Source organism: Panthera onca, chromosome A1 (genome assembly GCF_046562875.1).
Source record: "Panthera onca isolate mPanOnc1 chromosome A1, mPanOnc1 haplotype 2, whole genome shotgun sequence".
NCBI classification, from domain to species: Eukaryota; Metazoa; Chordata; class Mammalia; order Carnivora; family Felidae; genus Panthera; species Panthera onca.
In genome coordinates, this window is record NC_138339.1 from 72,331,193 (window position 1) to 72,356,489 (window position 25,297).

A 25,297-nucleotide genomic window follows, 5' to 3' on the forward strand; every position below is an offset into this window, starting at 1 on the left:
GAAGATCAAATTAGCCACAGTACTTACAATAGTCATGGGTATATATTAGTGGTTGTTCAATTAATGTCAATATCTTTCACTCATATACAAATAAATAGGTAAAAGTTCTTTAAATTTCTATTTCTTTCACACAGTTATCATTTAACAGTAATTGAGAAAATAGTGATTATAATAGAAAACATGGATTTAGAAATTATCATTCCTGTGTCTGCCATTATTTGATTTGGATTTCACTCTATATCCCTAGGTCTAAAAATCTAATGTAATTTGAAGAACTATTGTTATTAAAAATAACCACTGATTGAGAGAGGATAGTTTTGAGTGTGTATATATATATTATAACATATATATGAATATATATATTTGAATATATACTGAAAATATATTTGAACTGTAACATTATAAACAATACTGAAAACTATCTTTTTTTTCTCATATATATGTATCATATGTATGTATATGTATACTGAATTTATAAGTATGTTTACTGAATACATATATTCATATATCAATATATACATACTGAATACACATATATACTGAATATATATATATATATACTGTAAAATATGCTGAATATACATATATACTGAATATAGGTATACTGTAAAATATACTGAATATATATATACACACACATATATATATATACACACAAATATATACTATAAAATTAAAACCAATACTGAAAACTATCTTCTTGCTCTCAATTACATATATGTATTCCTAAGTATTGGTAACTAAAGATGACTAATCAATATAGTTTCAAGTTATCATCTGTGATCCTTTGCTTAGTGCAGCAGCTCTCAATCTGGATAATACATAGAATTACTTGGTCACTTTTCAGGAAAACACTAATGCAACCACTCCTCCCCTACAGGAAATGGTAGCTATAATATATTCCAGAAGATTTTATTATGCAGCCAGTGGAGAGAATCATGGCTTTGTGGGAAATCTGTGCAGGTTTTTAATCAGAGTATATACTTGTTAATGTATTGTAAAATCTTTCCTTAACCAGTGTTCTTTAATTATTTTTGTGGATAAAGCCTCCATTTGTTTTCAGTTGATGATCTTTGAGTCGCCATTAATAATAATGTCGTTCAATTTCCAAAGGAATTGGAATTTATAACTGAGGATCCTTGAATAATAATATGTCATCATTTAAGAAATAACTTTAATTGAAATTTTAAAAATCAGATAAGCTTTAAAAGTTGTTTGATAAATATACTGCTCAAAATAAATATATTATAATTCATGCACAGCACTAAATCTGATATGAAAAATTTCTCTCAGCATAGATACATCACTATTTCAGTATTACAAATTGAAATTTCCATCTTGAGGTGCGAATGTTTTTTATCATTTGGCTTATAATTATTTCAATTAAATCAATGAAATGTTTTTGCACAAATGACTATGAGGTATTATGTATGTATTATAGCAAATGAACTTTAAGGTAATACTTAAAATAACTGTAGTGGAAATATTAAGTTGGAATATTTTAATGCTTTTTTAAGTATCACAATATACTATAACCACAAAGTGGCTAATATCATCCCCATTATTCCTGGAATATTTTAATGCTTTTTTAAGTATCACAATATACTATAACCACAAAGTGGCTAATATCATCCCCATTATTCCTGATTAAAACATAAAGTTAGCTGTTTCCGATTCTGTGTCTCCCTCTCTCTCTGCCCCTCCCCCGTTCATGCTCTGTCTCTCTCTGTCCCAAAAATAAATAAAAAACGTTGAAAAAAAAAAATTTAAAAAAAAAAAAACAAAAAAAAAACATAAAGTTAGCTATAGCTACAAAAATAATACTTAACATTAAAAGGAGATTTGTTCCTTTTGTTTTTAAAGGTTGGCCGCAATAAAGGTGAGATTACAAAAACAGAATAGGATCTTGATTTTAAGAGAGAGATTCAATGTTGTTCTGTGATATTCAAATGCTTGTCTACGGGTAAATATATCCCACATAGGCATATGTATGCTCAAATACAAGCAGAATATGCAAAGCCCACATACAAAGAATGGTGATCTCTGGCCAATGGTTAGTGAGTCCTACCAACAACCACACAAATGCGTTTGGAAGGTCATTCTCAGCTCAGTCAAGCTTTGAGATGCCTGTAGTCCTGGACAACAGCTTGACTACAATTTTGTGAGAGAACCTGAGCCAGAACCTCCCAGCAATGTTGCTCTAAGATTCCTGACCTATAGAAACTGTGAGATAAGATAAAAATGTTATGGTTTTAAGCTGCTAAGTTTTGGGGTCATTTGTTATGCATTTCTCAATGACTAATATACCTATTCTTATTGCTGCTTCTGCTACCCTCATATAGAGTAGAGAATAGGATTCCACACTGGAGATATTAGAGAACAGAAGAGTCTGCCAGGTAAAGAAGGAAGAGGGAGGACAGACTTTATATCTCCTAATCTCTTTGATTTACTTTATGTTTATGCTAATGAAGTAATGTCAGCTTTTACTAAACATCCCTGATCTGCTCTTGCTCATATTATGCTTTTCTCTGGGTTTCACTCTACCACACTCATGTCTATATAATTTTTTTATCCTTCCTTCTACTTTCAACTCAGAGATTGACTTGTTATGTGAATCAATGATTCATTTTATAATTTTCTCCAGTTGAAGCAATATTATTCTCATTTGTACTACCAAAGAAAACTGCAGGGGTGCCTGGGTGGCTCAGTCGGTTAAGCATCTACTCTTGATTTCCGTTCAGGTCATGATCTCATGGTTCGTAGGATCCAGCCCAACGTCAGGCTTTGCACTGACAGCACGGTGCCTACTTAGGGTTCTCTCTCCCCTCTATCTCTCTGCCCCTTCCCTGTGCATGCTTTCTCTCTCTCTCAAAATAAACAAATAAGTAAACTTAAAAAAAACTGCACATGTCCTCCTCACTTTTCATTGTTGGCCTTGTTTGATCATGATTGGGTACAGGTTTCTCAATCAGATTTTAAGCTCTGAGAGAAGCATCTATGAATGAATTGTTTGTTTTCTCATTCCCAGTACTTGTAGGATTGAATTGAATTAAAATAAGCTGTGGACATTAAAGAAGCCTTAGGGTCACCCATACTAAAATTATAGTCATGTCCTTGCATTTCTTTATGTTCAATATAATGTAGAGGAGTAACTCAGTTTTGGAATCAGAAGGAGATAATATCACTTGGATTAACCAGATTGTAATTAGATAGGTTCGGGTCTGTTTTTCTTTTCTTTACTTAAAAAAGAATACTGGGGTGCCTGTGTCGCTTAGTCAGTTGAGCATCCAGCTCTTAGTTTGGGCTCCAGTCATGATCCTGGGGACATGGGATTGAGCCCCGTGTTGGGCTCTGCGCTAATTGTGGGGCCTACTTAACATTAAAAATCCTGGGTCTGGGGCACCTGGGTGGCTCAGTTGGTTAAGCACCCAACTCTTCATTTCAGCTCAGATCATGATCTCACGGTTCCTGAGATGGAGCTCCACGTCAGGCTTGTTGTTGACATGGAGCCTGCTTGGGATTTTATTTCTCCCCCTTTCTCTGTCCCCCACCCCATACTCTCACTCTTTCTCTCTCTCTCAAAATAAATAAATAAATATATATTTTTTTAAATCCTGGGATTTTCCCATATATATATATATATATATATATATATATATATATATGTGTGTGTGTGTGTGTGTGTGTACATATATATGTATATATATATATACACACATATATACATATATATGTAGAATGTAGATATTTATAGAATGGGTCAACTGTTTTGAATTAATCATGTCAGAATCTTGTCTGGAAACTGCATCAAGGCAGCCAGCCAATTAGCATGTAATTCCTAGGCAAAACAAAATTTAACACTCATTCTTTTTTCAAGTAGGTATTGCAGGATAAGAAAATGCCACACTTCACATGGTATTCATATGCTGAAATTGCTAGGTTTTGAGGCTAACAGAACTATTTATTCAGTAAATGGAACTTATGGACAAGTGCTTACAAATGGCCAAAAAGTTCTGGTTTGTATCAATTAATTTCTCAGAAGATTTTTTTCCCTTAAACAAAACATCATGAATGCACAGCTGCAGAATATGTGAAAAACAGTTTAATGGTATACTCTTCAATCAATGAGGCATTTAAGAAATGCACATAGCATTGTTTCAGCAAGTAGCCTGGATATAAACTCAGAATTTGGACTAATTCCAATAGTCTCAGAGATTAAAAAAAAAATCAGCTATACCTGTGGGAGTTTGTTTACAGACCCTCAAGTAATAAAGGGCAATATGCCCTATTCTGGGGGATTTGGGGGCTGCTATGAGAGATAAAGGCAGTGTTTTCATAATCCAGGCAAAAGCTCTTTTAGATACATCAAAATTCACATTTGGGGCAAAATCAATAATGATAAATGATAATGCTCTTTTTTTTTTTTGGTCTAATAAACTGCACTGCAAAGAGATACATAGCAAGCTTAGAAATACTAATTGTTGATGAATATTCATTTCCTAGAAGAGCTTATATTAGTGGAAATTAAATTCAAAGCATGCTTGTAAATACCTTGAGCATCTTTTTTTTTAAAAAAAAGGCAATATAAATTGTCACATTGACAGCATTATTATTTTTTGTTGATGTTGTTCCTCAAACTACCTCAGATTTGCCACTTTAAAAAAGTAAATCTTTATATTCCTTTCTGAGAATGAAACATATCTAAAATAATTCCACACCATCTTGCGCTGTAGCTGACTACCAAAGCAGTCTTTGTCTAGAGTGAGGTCATGTTGTGGGGAGAGCAATCTGATAGGAGTGAAAAGTTCTAGTTCCAGCAAGACTGTTCTAGTCTGGATTCTGGACATGGCTCTTACTTTTGGGAGCTTTCAGACACTGAGTCTCACGCCGTCATTCACTTATTCCTCTGAGTTGCTCTTTGCATATGTCAGCAATGACATAAATATTTATTATGGGGTTACCATGTGCCAGGCACTCTGCTTCATGCTTCCAAAAAAATTTGAATAAGATAGACATAGTGGTGGTGCTTGTAGAGCATATAGCCTCATGGGTGAGTGAGACAATTCAATAGACTCTAACTGTAATTGCAATAAAATGACAGGAGAATTAAATGTTGCTCTGGGCATACATAGCTACAGTGCTTTACACAAGGCCAGGTGAAAGAAAACCCAACAAAGAAGAAGTGCCATTTAAGCTGTGAGCTGAGGGATAAGATAACATGTGTAAAGCAAAATGCACCCATGGACCATTATTATTTGACAAATTGTCTCCAATTAATGAGCCAAAAATGACGATTGAATTCACAGGTCTACTTTTTGGGTGAAATTATTCATACCAGCAGTTGAAAATGATTAAATCCATTTCATTTTATGAGGGAACTTCAGTATTCCTGGTGAAAGAGCATGTTCTCATTTATATAAGTACATGGGGAGAACTTAATGGCATTCCCATGTTCTATATGGTGGGTGAATTTCTTTTGTTAATCAAAGTTTACATAATAACATTCTATGAGATACTTGAAATTATTCCAAATTGGGCAATTCTTACTTAAGAAAAACATAATTTAATTGAAGCTTACTATAGCTTCTTGTTTTTTAAAATTATATTAAATATATTAATATTTTTTATATTATGGGGTGTTGTAATTTCCACCAATAACTTCATTGCAAAGCTAATAATTCTCCCACTCCCCCTCTCTTCTCCTCTCCCATACCTAATCAATAGTCAGAAATAATAGTAGAGGGTTTCTGAAGTGAAAATAAAAATGCTGCAAACTGTTTCACCGTACTGGGATGAAATGAAGATCTAATACATCAATACCAATTTAAATTAATAATAAATAAGCAAAGAGAAAAAGAAATTCACTGTGAGGACCATAGCCCTGGACACCTATGTCTTCTGTGGGGAAAAGTGGAGAAGAGGGTCAGAGCCACATCAGGAGAAAAAAAAAAAAAGTTTAAATTAAGACTCCCTGAGAGACTTTAATAAGGGTATGATTAGTTCAGCATTGCTTTTATTCTGCACTTCCCCCTCCCACTGTAGACTTCAGTTTTAATAATGATTAAAGAATAATGCTTGAATCCCATCTGAATGGCTTTTGAGATTTAACTCACTGAATCTATTCATAGCACTGAGCTTGTAAGGGGGCCTCAACAGATCTGCACAACTAATCGTGGAATATTACACTGATACTTCATCTCCCACATCAATACCAATTACGGCTGCACAGAGAACATTGCATATTATTTTAATGGGGTAGGAATTTTTAATCCAGTCAGGTAGTTCTGGATGAATGTGTTTGTATGTCTGTCATTACAATTTGGTGGCTCATGCTGCTCATGACAGACACATTTTGAATGTTTAAAATTTTCACAGATGTTATTTATCCGTCAGAATGGAAAATTTCCTGCTCTCTACTATATAGATTCTGCATCATTAACATAAATAAAAAATAAAGCATAACAACAACAATCTTGCTTAATGTGTACACACAGAAATATTGTCATAGGCATCTGGCAATCAGTTGGAGATGGTGAAAACTGCTCCATGAATGAAACTGGCAGAAGAATGACATTGTTTTCGAGAGAGAAAGCTAACTGGTAGAGATTTTACCTTTATGTACTATTGCTTTTTATTCTCAATGGGGTTATGATCACCGTGGATATTCACATGAAAGATGTCTTTACTAATTATTTGTGATGCCAGCATTTTTTCTCTTAATTGAGAAGTGAAGATAGATTTCTCTTAAAGCCATTTTGTTAAACAGAATCCTAAAGATTGCTAACTTTTTAACATTGGGATCTGTATATCCTAACATCCCACAGGCATGGACTTCAGATCATGATAATGACAGAAATCCAGCTAACAATCATATATCCTTTGCTATATTCAGGCAAATATCATTACAGAAGATTATTACCTCTGAAATTCCTTTCTCTGTCCATTAAGAAATACTTTGTGAATTTCTAAAATGTAGGCTATGTCATAATAAGACTGTTTTGGCTTTGATTTGATGGAACTTGTAAAAAGCCAACAGAAGGATGTGCAATGGATACAGGTATCTTCCACTATCCTCAGACAATGTTTGCCAACTTGGTGCTCCATGTTAACTCTTCCCAATTAGCCAAAAAGCTTTCTTGAGGAAAGGGACCATACTTTATTTATTATTGTATGTCAATTCATAGTGATGTACACAGAGAAAGCATGCTATATATTCTTGTTTAAAAAGTAAATAGTCTGTATTCTTTTCCTGGGATTATACTACATTATATCTTTGAGTTGGAAGAAATGAAAAATTAAGACCAGGATACAAAATCCATTACAAAATTATGATTGCAAATACATTGTGTCACATGAACAATATTTTAGCTGCTCTAAAATATGCTAAAGTGTCCAACATATCATAAATGGGCAAATGGAATTTGAAATTAAAAACACAATACCATTTACATTAACACCCCCCCAAACTTAATAAGTTGGACTTCATTAAGATAAAAACTGCTCTATGAAAGCCAATGTTAAGAGCATGAGAAGATAAGCCATAGACTGGGAGAAAATTTGCAAAAGATGTATCTGCTAGGAGAATGTTGTCTAAAATAGACAAAGAACACCGAAAACTCAGTTCATAAGAAAATGAACAACCCAGTGAAAAAATGGCCAAAGACTAGAATAGACACCTCACCAAAGAAGATATACAGATGGCAAACAGGTACACGAAACATGTTTCACATCATATGTCATTAGGGAATTATAAATTAAAACAATCAGGTACCACTATACACCTATTAGAATGGCCAAAATTGAGAACACTGACAACACCAAAAGCTAGCAAGGATGTGGAGCAATAAGAAGTTTCATTCATTGTGGGAATGCAAAATAATATAGGCACTTTGGAAGAGAGTTTGTCAGTTTCTTATAAAACTAAATATACTTTCACTATAGGATCCAGCAATCGTGCTCCTTGATATTTACCCCAAAGAGTTGAAAATGCATGTCCACACAAAAACCTGCCCATAGATGTTATAGCAGCTTTCTTCATAATTGCCAAATGTGGAAGCAACTAGGATGTCCTTTAGCAGATGAATGGATAAGCAAATTGTCATACACCAGACAATAAAATATTATATAGCACCAAAAACAAATGAGCTATCAATCCATGAAAAGACAGGAAAGAACCTTTAATGTATATTACTAACTGAAAGAAGACAATCTTAAAAGGCTACATACCATATGACCCCAATTTTATGACATTCTGGAAAATAAATTTAGTTTAAAATCTTATTGATACTTTCCTTTAAATTGAAATCTACAACCTGCCTGTTATAAAATAGCAAACCTTCTTAGTGCGAAAAATAGATGAGTCTGCTTGTTATTAGCACAGTAGTGTTGAATAGTTTATCATGTCTCTAATTGGTGTGCTGAGAAGTTGGAGTATGCACTGTTTGGGGGAATGGCAATCTAACTTTTGGGTATCTTGTTCAAAGCAGATTTCAGACAGAATGTGGCAATGCTAAGCATCAGGACACTGATCCCCAGTCTTCTAGAGTGAGAAGAATTAAGGACAGCCTATGGAGTAAGTTAAGGGTTTTCATCACCGATAGTACTAGTCATATTCAGCCCTCATTTTAAATAAAAATGGCATCTTTTCAGCCTTTAAAGACTTTCAAAGTTATTTTCTAATAGTGACCTAAGCACTAAAGAAAATTTGCTGATTTGTTTTCCATGTGGCAATAACCTCTGTCACTGTTGAAGGAGGGTAAATTTGAGTTGCTCCAGCCATGGTTAGATTTTTATTATATTGGATCATCAGGAAAGAAATGGAATAATCTTGTCTCAAGGTCATTTACAATAGGATAAGATACCATCAATTTAGATAGTTTAGTTGCTGTCTCATTATAAGTTGAAAGTGACAAGCTGACCTCTCAAGCTACTTCTCAGGATAAATTCATAAGCTTTTATGAGATAGCTATCCCCCAAACTCATTACCTAGGACTGATGTACTAGTCTTTTTCATTACTGATTAGAATATGGTGGGAAACAAGCCCCCAAATATTATTTCCTCCCTTCTTCTGGGATTAGAATTGTAAATGACACAGAGAAATGAAAACCCAAAATTACAGTATGTTCACAAACAAGATGGAGTGGGCATTTGATAAATATCTGTGTAATTCTTCATCTCCAGCTTGATTTATCTTTGATCCAAACAGATTGAATTCAAGACATGTAATTCATTACCTTATATCACCTTGAGACAGATAAAAATAATTATTTATTATGTTATTTTGTCTTCATTTAAAATTTAGTGAAGTATTTTGTCATTAGCATGGATTGTAGAATATGTAGCATGAATCGGCAAATCTTTTAGCATTATCTAGAATTTGTTAATTGATAGGAAAATTGGCACTTTCAACTTAATATTCATTTGTATATTTATTGGAAGCATTGATAATTAACTTTGAATAATTAAATAAGAAGAAAGTGCAATTGACTATACATATATACAAATACATATTAACTGTATTACATATGAATACATGTATATAACCCTTTATATGTTTTTATTTGATACACTTTAAATGATGTGTTTATATTTAATAATTAGAATCCATTTCCCTGTACTTAAAGGAAAATATTAATCAGTGTATTGAATTATCAAATTTTAGAGGCAAAGGGACCATAAGAATTACATAGTGAAATTCCCAACCACTAAGTTTCACAGATGATATCAAGAGAAATTAAGACTTGCCCAATATCATACGGTTGGTGATCACAAAGGCTCCCACTCATTTCCTGGTTCATAGTTCAGTCTCTTTCCTTTAATAGAAACCAATTTTCTGTTTTTATATTTCAAAAACAGAAGGGACATCTTTGTCCCTTTGGTGGAGTAAGAGATCTTTGCCTACTTTCTACTTTAGAACTTTTTAATGTTTTTTTTTTTTTCAACGTTTTTTATTTATTTTTGGGACAGAGAGAGACAGAGCATGAACGGGGGAGGGGCAGAGAGAGAGAGGGAGACACAGAATCGGAAACAGGCTCCAGGCTCCGAGCCATCAGCCCAGAGCCTGACGCGGGGCTCGAACCCACGGACCGCGAGATCGTGACCTGGCTGAAGTCGGACGCTTAACCGACTGCGCCATCCAGGCGCCCCTAGAACTTTTTAATTAGTAGACACCATGATGGTAGTAATCTATACTAACCTAAGGTCCGTTATAGTACAGTCTTTATCCACATAGAAGTTTGATGTGAATTTTTGTTTTTATAGGTCTTTATTAAATAAGCATATTGAAAATATCTGTCTCATTTTCCCCCCTAAGTGCATTCACCTCAATTGGTAAATATCTTCTGTTGGATTAGCACAGGAGGCTTCGATTCCTGCAGGTATCGAGGTTCTTACTCACAGCTTTAGATATCCAGTATGCTCTCTCCATGATATGTACTCTACTAGAGTGTTGTGATGTGCCTCTACAGAGACTGATAATTGAAATTTTTCTGAGTGGTCATGTTTCTCTTTTCACTGCAATAATCAAACATCAAATATCTCACTGGCCTATTGTTTATATATATTTTTTCAGTAGTTAATTGCATAAGACTCTTTCTAAAATTGCTATAGAATTACTTGTTATTCACTAAAGTCTTAAATATACACTTGTTCAAACAAATACATCCTCATGTTCCTGAAATAATTGTAAAAGTAATTTGCTTCTCCTAGCTGATGACCTTTACAGAAGTTAGGAAGTCCAGACAGAACTATGAAATGATTAAGTTACTCATCACACTGATTTACTTTCATTTAATAGTCTGGCATTTCTTTAAAATTTAAATGACTGTGTTGTTTATATTAAAAATGAGAAACATTTTTACTATAAAAAGTATTTATCAAAAGACTGGTCCACTGGGGTAAGTCCAGGTTTTGCAAGAGGTGACCCTTCTATTGTACTCAGTAAGAACTGAAGAAAGGAAAAGGAAAACAAGAAAAAAATAGTAAGTAAGGAGGATTGCTATTTGTTAAAACAAAATGATTAATCTAATTTAGCTCATAATTTACATATATGAAAACCTTGAAGTGATTTGTGAATCAAGTAAAAAACCAAAGTTAAAAAAAATAAGTGATCCAATTCAGCAATAGGAAAATTTTATTTTCAATGTTTGTATTGACTTTGAATTTGCAACTTCATAGTTTTGCTGTATGTTGTTTGAATATAAACTAGTTATATAATTTTAAGTGATTATTGATTGCAAAGTGAAAATTGAAAATGCTTATAGGATCAACAGAAAGTTCCATTATATTATTTTTTTAGCTCCTACAAATAAATATTTTTATACATGTGGAAATTTATAGTTGTATACAATGTTACTGAGGCATATATTAAAGCACCCACTGTACTTTCCTTCAAGAAATAAAAGTTTAAAAATATTATTTCATTTATTTCCCAATTCCCTGCATGTACACTACTTGGTATAACATCTTCATGTAAAAGTCTCAGATTCTTTGTTTACATGTTTATTGAGGACAAAAAAATTAAAATAACCATCAATAAAGTTGTTGATGAAATCAACTTTAAGTGTACTGAAAGACTCTTAGGTAAAACTGTCATTTTTACCAAAAGGCAGCATAGAGATTAGCATACCAGGCTTTGGTGCCAGAATGCTGCACTACTAATCTTTTCTTTACCATTTACAGCCTTAGAGACCTAAAACTAATTAACTAGATTCCCTATGTCTTATTTCCTGAACTGAAAAATACTGGAAAATGGGAATATGCACAGATGCAACCTTCTTGGTTTTAAGTGCAAGGATTAAACCTGACAAAGCTATACATATAGTGTGTGGAGCAGTACTGATAAACACTCAATATTAACACTCAGAAATACTTATTCTCTCATAAGATGAAGTCTAGTTCTATATTTATGAGAGGAAATCCTCCTTGAAAATGGGCAGTATGGGGAGAGTATTTTATTAATATGCATTTTAATGTTTATAATCTTCATTTGGATGAGAGAAAAAATTGAAAGAAACAATTTGTATTCAACAAATAGTTTATGTCTGAGAAATCCCTAGGGAATTTACAAGGACCAGAATTAATTCTGACCTGAAGCAATTAACTCATTTACTAGAGGGTATATCTTCTCATAAATGAATGAGGTCTTTTGATCTCTATGAATGTGTATGTAGATTGAAGAAATGAAAATCTATTACAGATTCCATTATTAACCTCAATTTATAAGTCTGACTCCTAGTGAAATTATTTTCTCACTGTAGATTTTCTGGAAACTTTGTTTCATAAAATAGAGACATGAGTTTCCTTCTTCATTTTGAAGGATAATTAAACGTAAAATGGAGGCTTCTTAGTGGTGTATTTGCACGTCTACCATGTAATGACAGTTTGGGCAAAGGACAACCTTTATTGTATACAGGACCTTCATCATATTTGATCTATTGTCTTTATTCAAGAAATAAAACAGGGTGAAAAGGCACACCAACCTGTTATACACACTGAAATTATGTACAGAAATACCGTCTATAGCTAATTTTATAGCCTTTAATTTAGGTGCAAAACTGGGTGAAGAATATTTTCAAGGTTACAAATCAAGACAGAAGCAATGCTTGGTTATTTAGTGCCTGAGGAAAATCCACTTTCTAATATAAAAGGATTATTTCAAATTCTCATATATTTATTAATTTTCTTATCTTTTTTTTGTATATAGTACAGTATTATTGACTATAATCACTATGCTTTGCATTAGCTTTCCAAAACTTATTTATGTTCTAGTTGTAAGTTTGTACCCTTTGACCAACAAATGTCCAGTCCCCATTCCTTAGCCACCATCTCACACCATTTGCATGAGTTCAGCTTTTTTAGATCACATAAAGTTATATCATACAGTATTTTTCTTCCTTTGTCTGACTTATCTCACTTAGCATAATACCATCATGGCTATCCATGTTGTCACAGATAGCAAGATTCCTTCTTTCTTGTGGTAGCATGATATTCCAGTGTGTTTGTGCGTGCGTGTGTGTGTGTGTGTGTGTGTAGAAAGATATAGAGAGTTATAGATATATCTCTCACTTATTCTTTATCCATTCATTTGTTGATGGACACTTAGACTGTTTCTATGTCTTGGCTCTATAAATAATGATCTAATAAATATGGGGGTATAGATATCTTTTTGATATCCTAATTTCATTTCCTTTGGCTATATACTCAGAAGAGGGAATGCTGGATGATATGGTAGTTCTATTTTTAATTTTTTGAGCAATCTCCACACTATTTTTCATAGTCACTGAAATTTACATTCCCACCAACAGTGAACAGTGTTCCTTTTCTCCACATCCTCACCAACACTTGTTATTCCTTGTATCCTTAATGATAACCATTCTAACAAGTGTGAGTTGATAACTTATTGTGTTTTGATTTGTATTTCCCTGATAATATGTAATGTTGAGCATTTTTCCATGTACTGGTTGGCCATTTGTATGTCCTCTTTGTAAATATGTCTAGTCGGGTCCTCCTCCCCATTTTTTTAGTTGGGTTGTTTGTTTTGTTGTTGCTACTAAATTGTATGAGTTCTCCATGTATTTTGGATGTTAACCTCTTATGTAAGGTTTGCAAATATTTTCTTCCATTTCTTAGTTTGTCTTTTCATTTTTTTTATTGTTTTCTTTGCTGTGTACAAGTGTTTTGGTTTGATGTAGTACCATTTATTTTTGTTTTTGTTGCTTGTACCTTTGACATCACATTGAAGAGATCTTTATCAAGGCCAATATCAAGGAGGATTTTCCCTGTTTTCTTCTTCTTCTTCTTCTTTTTTTAATGTTTATTTATTTTTAGAGAGAGGTAGGGAAAGGGAGAGAGAGAGCACACACACAAGCAGGGGGAAGGGCAGAGAGAGAGGAGAGAGAGAATCTCAAGCAGGCTCTGCACTGTCAGTGTGGAACCTGATCAGGGCTCAATCTCACAAACCATGAGATCATGACTTGAGCTGAAATCAAGAGTCAGATGTTTAACTGACTGAGCTTCCCAGGAGCCCCTTCCCTGTTTTCTTCTAAAGATTTTACACTATCAGGTCTTACGTTTAAGTCTTTAATCTATTTCCAGTTAATGTTTGTGAGTGGTGTATGATGAGGTCCAATTTCACTTTTCTGCAGGTGGTTATCCATTTTCCCTACACCCTTTATTAAAGACTATCCTTTTCCATTGAGTATTCTTGGCTCCTTTGTCAAATATTAGTTGATGGTAGGTAGGGAAAGTTTATTTCTGGGTTCTCTATTCTCTTCTATAGGTCTATGTGTCTATTTTTATGCCAGTACCATATTATTTTAATTACTATAGCTTTGTAATATAAGTTGAAATCAGGAAATGTGATGCCTCTGGTTTTCTTCTTTCTCAGGATTGCTGTGGCTATTTAGGGTATTTTGTTGCCACATACACATTTTAGTATCGTTTTCTTCTTCTTTTTCTGTGAAATATGTCATTGGAATTTTAATAGGATTGCACTGAATTTGTAGATGGCTTTGGTTAGTATGGACTCTTTAACAAAACTACATCTTTAAATCAGTAAAAGAATAATGTCTGCAAACTACTTATGAATAATAGGTATCATTGCACTTATAGGAGATATAATTAGTCACTGATCTCTCTAATCTGGGGGACATTCCTGAAAAAGTACACAGTGAGTATGAAATCAGGCATAAAAGAAACAAGACTCTGTTACTCTCTCAGTTTAGTCCTAGTTGAAATGAAAATGCTAATGCTTTATGCCATATTTTCCCCTCACAACTCCAGCTGCTTTGACATTTGAAACTGCTAGATGTATAAAAATGTTTACAGTGAAATATTGAAGAATTACATCCCCTTGAAATACAACTGTACTGATTATCCATAGTTTTTATGTGACTTGACATCTTCAGAAATTCATTAATGAGTGATGAGTGTTGATAAACTGTTCTTTATATGTTAGATAAGGATTTAAAATTTAGATTCCCACATAGTTAAAAAAAAATACCCCACCAACATATAGATAGATCTCTAGCTAGGTGATATCCCAATTCTTAAGATTTTCTTCACAGAGATAGAAGTTGTGTCTACAATAAGGACATGAAAATTTCATCACATTTACCAGCAAAATTGAAATATCCTGTGATTAATTTATCTCCCCTTCCAAATATAACAATAAAATGTGCATTTCTGAGATTATCTGAAGTTTCACATTTCTCTATTTTTCTATTTATCACTTTTTAAATCTACTGATTTTTGACCAAATTTTATATATGACTAAATATATCAATATACATTTGGAGTTGTTCAATTCCTATAGGGAAACAAAACAGCACTGTCAGCATTTGAGATGAATAAATTTTCTATAACATTTGCAAAATATTATATATAAATATATATATTTACATCTATATAGGTAGAGAGAGAGTATGTTTGAGCAAGAAGGGGAAAAGAGAGTGAATTAATAAAATTCTGAGATACCCATGTTTCTACAAAATGGAGAACAAATCTCATAGACATGTAATGGTCATTTAAATTATTTTCAGATGAAATATTCTTGTCAGTGCCTACTCTTCTTTTGATTGAGTGGAGAAATGTAAAACAGTCCAAAATCTTGTTGTATAGTATTTAGAACCTCACACTGCATGGAGATTCCATTGATTCAATTTGGGATAGTTTAAGATGTATTCATTGGGTGCACCTGGGTGGCTCAGTTGGTTAGGCATCTGAGTCTTCATTCGGGCTCAGGCCATGATCCCAGGGTCATGGGATTGAGTCCTGAATAAGGCTCAACACTCAGCTTAACATTCTCTCTTTCTCTCCTCTGCCCCTCCCCTGCTCTCACGTGTGTGATCTCTCTCAAGAAATTTAAAAATTTTTAAACATTATAAAAATGATACATTCACTTGACTCAGTACCTTATAATACACCTTTCTGTTGTCATGCTGGGAATTTATCTTAATGCTTAACAAGTAAGTACCCTGCTCATTATTTAATTATTTGCCTTAATATGGTTATTTATCAAAAATCATAATTTCTGATGTATGTGAAGAATTGTATCTGTTGACTTTGGGATGAGAGTTTGATATATGCATTGGTAATCATCATACTAGAGCTCTTAATTCAACATCACAGACACCATCAAAGATGACTTTAGTATTGAGAGAGGCATTTTTGCAAGTAGTAAATGAGAAAATGAAATCTAGTTCAAATTGAAAATTGAACAGCATTTTCAAATGTTTTAATATAAGGAAGTATGTTTATTGCTTTTTAAAGTATCTGGTCATTTTGCTTAATGAAAATCCCCTTTGTTTTTTATAATATACTAGATTTCAATTATCTTGACTTAACGAAAATACATAATGCCAGTATAATGTCTTTTGATTTTCCTTTACATTTGAAATATATCCTCAGAAATGATAAAACTATACCAGGATAGATTTCTGCTGCTTCTGCTCATTCTCAGAAAATGTAGGAGGTTGAAAGTAAATTGAATAGGAAATGGTGACCATTGTGATTTTCAGAGTGCATGTATGCCCTCTGCATCTAAATTTGGAAAAGAGATGTTGAAGTTTGTGTAATTCTTGATTCACATTTTATTGTTTAGAATTTTAAATCCAGATATATAGCTTTATTTATTGGGACAATAGGATAACTGGTAGTTTCTGATTATTCTTGATTGAATTTTACTAATTAATCCCACTAGTATGATGCTGAGAGTCTGGTTTATTTCATAATAAATATATGTGTTCCTTACTCCTTCAAATATATAGACTCATTAGCTTGTTAAAAAGATTTTATACAAATTTCCTTATTAGTGAAACTCAGACACAGATTAAATTCTTTGACAATTTGTAGGCAACTCTTAACACTATAGATGATTGCAGCAAACCATCTAAAGCTTTGACTATAAGAATGGAATATTTTAATAGTTTAACTGCTTATGTCAAACTACAAGACATTTTAATGCCATCTCAAGAGCCAGGTATAATCCTTCAGAATATTGAGTAAACTTAATTGTCAAAATCTTATGCAACTGAGTATAGTTCTATGTTTATTAGGGACATGAATCATATTTGAAACTATTATCAAGGAAGTGGATCACTACTAACAAATACAGACTAATTCAAGAATCTTCATGAACTGAGGACATAAGAGTATTATGGGACAACTAAGTTTAATCAGAATAAGTACAAGACAGTATTTGAGGTGAGAAGGAAAAAAGAGGAGCTAAAGTATTCCCTTCCCTAACTTCTCTAAGTTTCATTATATCATCTAACAGTTTTGATTTTAGAATGGGGAGAATAGTTCTTTATGGGACTTTAAACCTGCTTCCATGGGATAAATGGCATTGCTCTCACCTATATGTTTCATGGACAGAGCACCCTAAATCATCAGGAAGGAAGCACACCTTAAAATATTTTAAAATGACTGCAGTAGATCCTGGCAAGTCCTCTTCCTCAGGGCTTCGCCTGACCCACGTGTGCCAAATATCATCACCACTACAAATATCATTCCCCCTACAGATTCTAAATCAGTTTAGAGGGTTGAAGAGTGACCCACATCAAATCCTTGCAACCTGTGAATTCTGCTTTCTTTAGAAAAAAATTCACCTAGATATAATTAAGGATCTTGAGATGATGAGATTATTTGGGTAGGCCCTATATCTAATGATAAGTGTCCTTGTGAGAGACACACAAGGGAGATTTGCCACAAAGAAGAGGAGAAGCTGCTGTGGAAACAGAGAGGAAAGTAGATGAAAGCCAAGGACTGCCAAGAGTTACTAGAAGCTTAAGGGGATAAAGAAGGATTCTACCTGAGAGCCTCCAGATTTTGGACTTCTGCCTTCTAGACTGTGAAAGAGTAAATTTCTCTTGTTTTAAGCTACCCAGTTTATGGTGCTTTATAGTAGTCCTAGGAAAATAGTACAGTCATTAAGTATCCCCGACAAATGATTTTACCAACTCTTTTCTTTTCAAATAAAATGGACAAAGTGCTATTAAATGCCACCATTAGAAGGCTGATGCTTCATCTCAAAGATAATAAATTAGCTCCAACAGAGCCTCCTGGTTTTACTAATCCAATCATTGTCAAACAATATATTTCACGTTCATGAAAGTACTATATGAATTTAAGGTGATCTCTATATTTAACAATTAAATATCTTCTTGAACGTGTCAAGAAAAAGAAGCAAACACGACACACCATAAGATTCATATTTGGCTTTGGCATTACTAACAAAATGGTTATGAAAATCAACTATTTCTTCTATATCCAAATTTACACATTCTTTTCTTGATTCAGATACAAATGCAGTAAATACTAGGAGTCAGGATTATCTCCTAGGTAATGTAGGAGGTAGGGTCATTTTGATTTACTCCACCACCATGGCAGTTGCATAGCTAATTGACAAATGTATGTCTGTGTGTGTATGTGAATACATTAGTGTGTATATTAAACCTCTAATTCCTATGCCCTAAATATCTACCCCCTGCCATCTCTCTGTGCATGTCTGTGTATTCCCCATGTTCCAAAGTCAAGTTGTAAATATGATATAATTTCTATCATAATTAAGAGGGTATGACAAGTGATAAGAAAAGAAAGCAAGTGAAAATTATATATGTGGCTTTTCTCTCCTTTGGCATTACCAATTTTTGTGCTATTTAAGCTTGGGAGAAAAAAGTGGCAATACCATTCATAGCCACTCCAGCAATTGATCACATAGTCACATAGCAATCACTATATCTACCTCACCTTCTACTGGACATGCAACATTACAGCTTCCTTACCTTGATTCCCTCATCCCCTAAGAACTTCGTGCAGTCTTTGTTTTTGTTGTGTCATGAAGGGTATTCTGGCATTTCACTTGTTAGTACTGGAATCCTTTTATCATTTCTCTCAGGGATATAGTCTGATATCTTGGAATTCTTAAAATGGACATGGAACATTCCTCTATGGCACCTTCTTTGTGGGTATTTACCCCCTACTACAGTTTGGTAAATCAGAGATATTTTCTCCAACTAAAGAGTCAAAGAGTTTGTCAGGGTCATTTGTTACAGTAAACCAATCATATGGTCATACAAAGGAAAGTATTCCTGAGTAAACTCCATGAGATACGATAGAAGAATATAAATCTCCTAAATGAAGAGTGGTATATAAGACTATATGGCTATATGTATGCCTTTCTAAGTTCTTCAATTTTATATTCATAAGTAAACAATTCAAATTACTTTAATTTCCATGCAATAAATATAGGGCTTTAAGTCTTTTTTTTTCAACATTGAACCACTGTCTTGAAATTATCTTGAATTCCAAATGAAAGAGGCCTAAATGGATGGATTATTATATACTTTCCGTTATGAAGGTTCACAATGGAGAGTATACCACATGTCAACTTATTGTAATTATATAAAGAATTTTCTTTAGAAGCATTCTCATTATCTAGTCGCAAGCCTTATAGCTATGCTTGTTTTCTTTTCATTACATTTTTATTGTGTTCTCTAATTTTATTCTTCTAGAACATTTACAGTTTTCTCACATTAAATATATAGCCTTAGCTCTCCACGGCTACAATAGGAGAATATACGAGTGTTAATAATGAATTGCCAGTGGCTAATCTTAAGTCTTCCTTAGTTTGCAACAAGCATTGGATACCTGCCGGGAAGTGCCAGTGGAAACGTGCTGAGATAACAGCTCTGCTCATAGTCCTCTCAGATATATACTAATTCCACTGTGTTGTGCGATTAAGGAAAGAAAAGACAGGTTCATGACTCAGAAAATTTAGGTAAGGCTTTTTTCCTCCACTGCTTAAAAACAAGTAACAAAGTCCATAAAAATGACTCACTTGAAAATTATCACTCTACAATTTAGCAATATGCAATCCTGCCACTAGGAGGGAGACAGAGCTCTGATGTCCCTTAGCACATATAAATCATTTGTGCATTTCTACAAACATTTACTGACATGTATAAATAAAAGTTAAAAAAAATAAATCACTGGATTGGTGAGCAACGTACAGTTACAACAGTGAGAAAAGATAACTAATGGCAAATCAGTGGCATGGCTGAGCAGCTAGACTGGGAGGTAATTAAAAAAAGAAAGGGCATGGTAGGAGCTAACAGCCATCCAACTCCACGTAATGCGAAGCTATATGAACATTGGTCCTGGGTAAGGACATGTGCCTAAATTCTGATCTTTAGGAAGAAAATTGAAACAACTACCTTGCTTTTAATTTAATGGATTTTTCCCTTTTTTTTACATTTAAATTTATTTATTTAAATGCAAGTTAGTTAACATACAGTGTAGTATTTGTTTCAGGTGTAGAACCCAGTGATTCATCACGTACATATAACACCCAGTGCTCATCCCAACAGGTGCCCTCTTTAATGCCCATCCACCCATTTAGCCCATACCCCTTAATGGATGTTTAATATGTGAATACAAATAGGTACCTATTCCAGGAATTCCTCCAAACTTACCAAAGCCTTTTTGATCACCAAATATGTGAGTGATTGGTATGTATTTGTGAACTGTTCATCCAAATTTACCAAGGTAGAAAGAGGTAATAAAAAGGCCAAAGCAAGCAATGGCATCTCAGGAAAATAAGCCCATTCCAGATCTAATATATTACGTGTATTAGATATGTCACTGACCTCTCGTTAAAAGGCTAAAAACTAGCACACATGAACTAATGGCTCAATAATTAACTGTCAGTAAGAAAAGAATTTTTTTCAGCAAGCTCTGTAAGATTAAAACAAAAACAAGAATAAATAATATTCCCCATTGTATAGTACACAGATAAAGATTTCAAATTCAGTACAATTCAGAAAATTCAATTTTTTTAGCTTTGGGTGGGGAACTAGAAATGCTTGGAAGATAGATGTCTAATAGTTCAAGGTTGACATTACAGAGAAAAAGAGTGTTTTCCCACAACACGTATGTTGGTAGCAAACATACAGTTTGTGTACAGAGAGGTAAAACACATACACTTGATTAAATTATAACTTTTCTTATTGTGGCTGTTGTTCAAGGAATTTGGAAAGGATAGGTGATACAGGTGGAAAGAATAAAGTCTAAAAATAAGTATTGTTGCCTGAATGGTTTTGTTTTGTATTAAGCTCGTAGAGTTTTCTTAAGCTCTTTCCCCTTCCTGCCTCCCTCAGTCCCTCTGCCACTCCTTTCCTTGTTTTTGATTAGGTCTACATCTCTGTTCAGTTATTTGAACCTGGAATGCCTTAATTAAATTTGAGCTGGGTCCTACTATTGAAGCATCAAGTTTCTCGGTTGCTCTCTAAATGATTAAAAGAGGACTTGTCCAGAGCAACATGGTTCAGAAGATTGAATCTGAAGAGAATAGCAAATGCTGTGCTTCTCATGTCACTTTCTATCACTGAAGTATGTGCAGGAGATGCTTCATTACGAACATTCTCTTCTCTTTATCATCGATGAAGTTGAGCAGCATTAGCCAAGCATGACATATTAGCTCTTCTTAAACAAACACATCAATCTTTTGTTTTCATGTTCTCAGTTAATTATTGGCATGATGGAGTGAAATTGTGGCTACTTTGTGGGGTTAGGATGCAAATGAGATCTAAAATCTGGGTGAATGACATTTCGGTGCTGCAATTATTTTTGGAGAACAAACAATTACAGAATCTGGAGAGCTGGAGTTCTAGTTAAAAACAAAAATAGTTGGGCCTCTAAATATGGTACAAAATGAAATTTTATTTGTCACAACCCTGGACACTGAACAGTCATTATTGTCATCCTATTGCTTTTCAAAGTTGTGGAGTTTTTCTTAAAAAAATTAAACAATTTATGCATATATAACTATTGAAAAAACATGGTAGGAAAATAGAGAATTCAGAAAGATTAAAGAGAATAAAAATTATTCATTATATTATAATTTAGAAATAATCGCTATAGTTTTGCATATCCTTCCTTCAGCATCTTCCTTTCTTATAGTAGGTGTCATACTGTACATATAACTTAGCTCTCTCTTATCTTTGGTTTTTATTTGAGGTGTATGTATTTTTATTGCTATTAAAAACTCAAAAAACTCAATTTATATACCTGCATAGTATTTCAAAATGTATCTGCAAACAGCTCACATTATTCTATATTTTAAGCATTTGGTTAAACCCAATTTTAACTATTATAAGAAGAATAATAATTATCACCATGAATAAATATATCTGGTTACTTCTTTAAATTAAAAGCATTTTCTTATCTGGGGTGCCTGGGTGGCTCAGTTGGTTAAGTGTCTGACTTCGGCTCAGGTCATGATCTCATGGTTCATGAGTTCAAGCCCCATGAGTTCAAGCTCCATGTGGGGCTCTGTCCTGACAGCTCAGAGCCTGGAGCCTGCTTTGGATTCTGTGTCTCCCTCTCTCTCTGTTCCTCCCCTGCTCACACTCTGTCTCTCTCTTTCTCTCTCAAAAACAAATAAAGATTAAAAAAATTTAAAAGCATTTTCTTATCTCCTCATACAATTTTTACACACACACCCTCCCCACACACCTCCCCACCCCCACACCCACACCAGAACTCTCCCAGAAGCAATGCTCACTATATGCTACATATACCTGAATTTAAAACTCACACTAAAACAGAAAAAAAAAAACTTTCTGCCAACTTGACTGAGCATAAGATTACATTTGAATACATACATTTTGATTTGTTTATTAAAGTTTTACTAATCCTTCTTTCAACTAGATTTACTGCTCCCTTTTGTTTTTAAAACCTATAATGTTTTAATTAAATTTTGGGGTGACTTCTATTACTGAGGAATCAAAGGTGCTGTATCTTTTGTACATATATACATGTATGTTGTGTATATATGTATACATGTATGTTGTGTGTATATATATGTATATATATATATGTGATCACTATATATATATATATATATATATATATATATATATATATGACATTGTAAAGTGATAAAGGAGATGTGATGGAAATATATAAAAGGAAAAAACAGTTTTAAACTTTATTCTCATGGTCATCACACAGATAACACAAGGGTTTCATGTATGGCAAAAATAGAGGCTGGGCAAAATCCTTTAATAAGATGGAGTCCATAAAATTGGCATTTCTAGACATTCAAGGAGTTCATTTCCTGTAAATGGATTAAGTCCTCTGAAGATACCTTTAAACAGAATTATTGTTATAAAAATTCGCTATATAATTTTACATGAATTTCCTAAAGGAATGCAAGTTCTGATGCTATCTGTCAAGTTGGTGTGACCATAACATAAACTTGAAATGAAGCGTATATCCAGCAAGTCATGACAGAGGAATATGAAAGCCAAGATGAAATAATTAAAACAAAGCTTAATCAAATAAAGTTTGCAATTACAGCTCAGGGCACTGTAAGTATACTTAAATGAGATTAGTGAAGCACTGCCAGAGCTTTGGAGAGATACCGAGACCGGGAGAGGTTCCAGAAGATGGGCAGTAAACCAAATCAAATAACCAGAAAACGAAGTGACTGGTGAGCTTCAAGTCAATATAGGGGAACAGCTCAGAAGATATTGTTAAAAGGATGCTTCAGGATAACATGAAAAATGGATCTGTGATAACTAAGATCCATGTGAATGGGCAAAGAACAAGCTATTTTAGAGTAACTGCATCAATATCTTATACATTTTATGTATTATTAAATTAGAAATGTGGTAAAAAATACTGTCTCAACATTAGTCAGGAGTTTGAGACAACTTCTTATAAAATGTTTATGGACAATATGGAGAAATGACAGATTATATAAAAATTAAACTATTGTGTATTGCATTAATATTACATGTAGGTACTTTAAAACAGTATAGAAAATATGACAGGAATATCTGAAGGGAAAACCATGCTTTAAGCTTTATTCTGAGGAATATGCAGTATCAATTTGAAAGAAAATTTATAATAGCCTTATGAAAGATTGTTATAATTAACATTTTGTCAACAATTTGCATTGCAACACGTTAGACAGAAAAATAAATAAATATTGTTGAACAAAGTATTAAGATACTGAGAGTATGGTCATAAATTATGCTTATTGTGTGCAAGTGGAAAGGATATTTATTTATTGGTTGAAAGACTATGAACTAAAAGATAATAATAAGCTAAAAAGACGGTAATGATTATTAAAATAATGATTTTTAAAATTTAATTATGTTTCTCTTGGTTAAACAATAAAAGTCCATTGCCATCTGGTTGGCCTGGACTGGTCTTCCTTGGTTTAATTCATTAAACTTAAAAATTTTTTCCAAAACTTACCTTAAGCTAATATTCTAGAAGCTAATCCCCCCAAAATAAACAGATTTCTCCATATTATCTTGAGCATTCCTGAGTATAAGGGCTTTTTTTTTCATGTGAGTTATAAATTAATTGTGGAAAAATTGACACCTGTATAGTATTAATCAGAGAACATGTCAGATTTTTCCATTTATGAAAGTTATTTTATGCTTAAGTACATTTTTTTAAAGGGTTTCCTTTTTTTAAATGTTTATTTATTTTTGAGAGAGAGAGAGAGAGCGTGAGCAGGGGAGGGGCAGAGAGAAAGGGAGACACAGAATCCAAAACAGGATCCAGGATCTGAGCTGTCAGGACAGAGCCCAATGTGGGGCTAGAACGCACGAACTGTGAGATCATGACCTGAGCCGAAGTCGGTTCATTGTCCGAGTCACCCAGGTGCCCCCATAAGTACAATTTTATAGTGCTTTTGATATGTTAGTATATTTGTTTTAAAGTTTCTTGCTAGGCTAATTATATATATTTTAATATTATGAGAGTATTCCTCCATTGTATTTCATAACTGATTTTTATTACAATAAGGACAATATACTGGGTTTTGCATCTTATCCAGTTAGCTAATTATCTCATTAGTCCATGTGCATTTTGATTGTCTTACATTTTTTAAGATATTATTCTATATACAGGATGAAGCTCAACATGGTCCTACAATGGAATCTAGGATAGCAGTTGCAAGATTAGGTATTACAGCAATTGTGAAAATGATTTTATTGCCTTCGCCAAGATTAATTATTATTTATGAAGAATTATGAAGTGCCTGACGTGATTCCAAGGATTGGTGATACATCATTAAATAGACAAAAATCCCTTCCCTCATAGAGCTTATATTTTAGTAGAAATGGAAAATCCAAATCCAGATCCAATCCAAAGTGAGACAAAAAAACATTGGAAGATTTTGAGTAGGGGAGAGATATGATCTGGCTTCTCTTTAAGGCCTACTTTAACACTCTGGCACTGTATGGAGAATGGATTGTAATGGACATGATTTGCAACAAA

The 25,297-nt window shown here is 33.4% G+C and overlaps 1 long non-coding RNA gene across 1 annotated transcript in view; it reads right to left on the minus strand.

Moving 5' to 3' along the window:
- Positions 1–25,297, minus strand: part of LOC144615629 (uncharacterized) — a 144,108-nt gene that overhangs the window by 98,483 nt on the left and 20,328 nt on the right. The gene's annotated exons all lie outside the window — the stretch shown is intronic.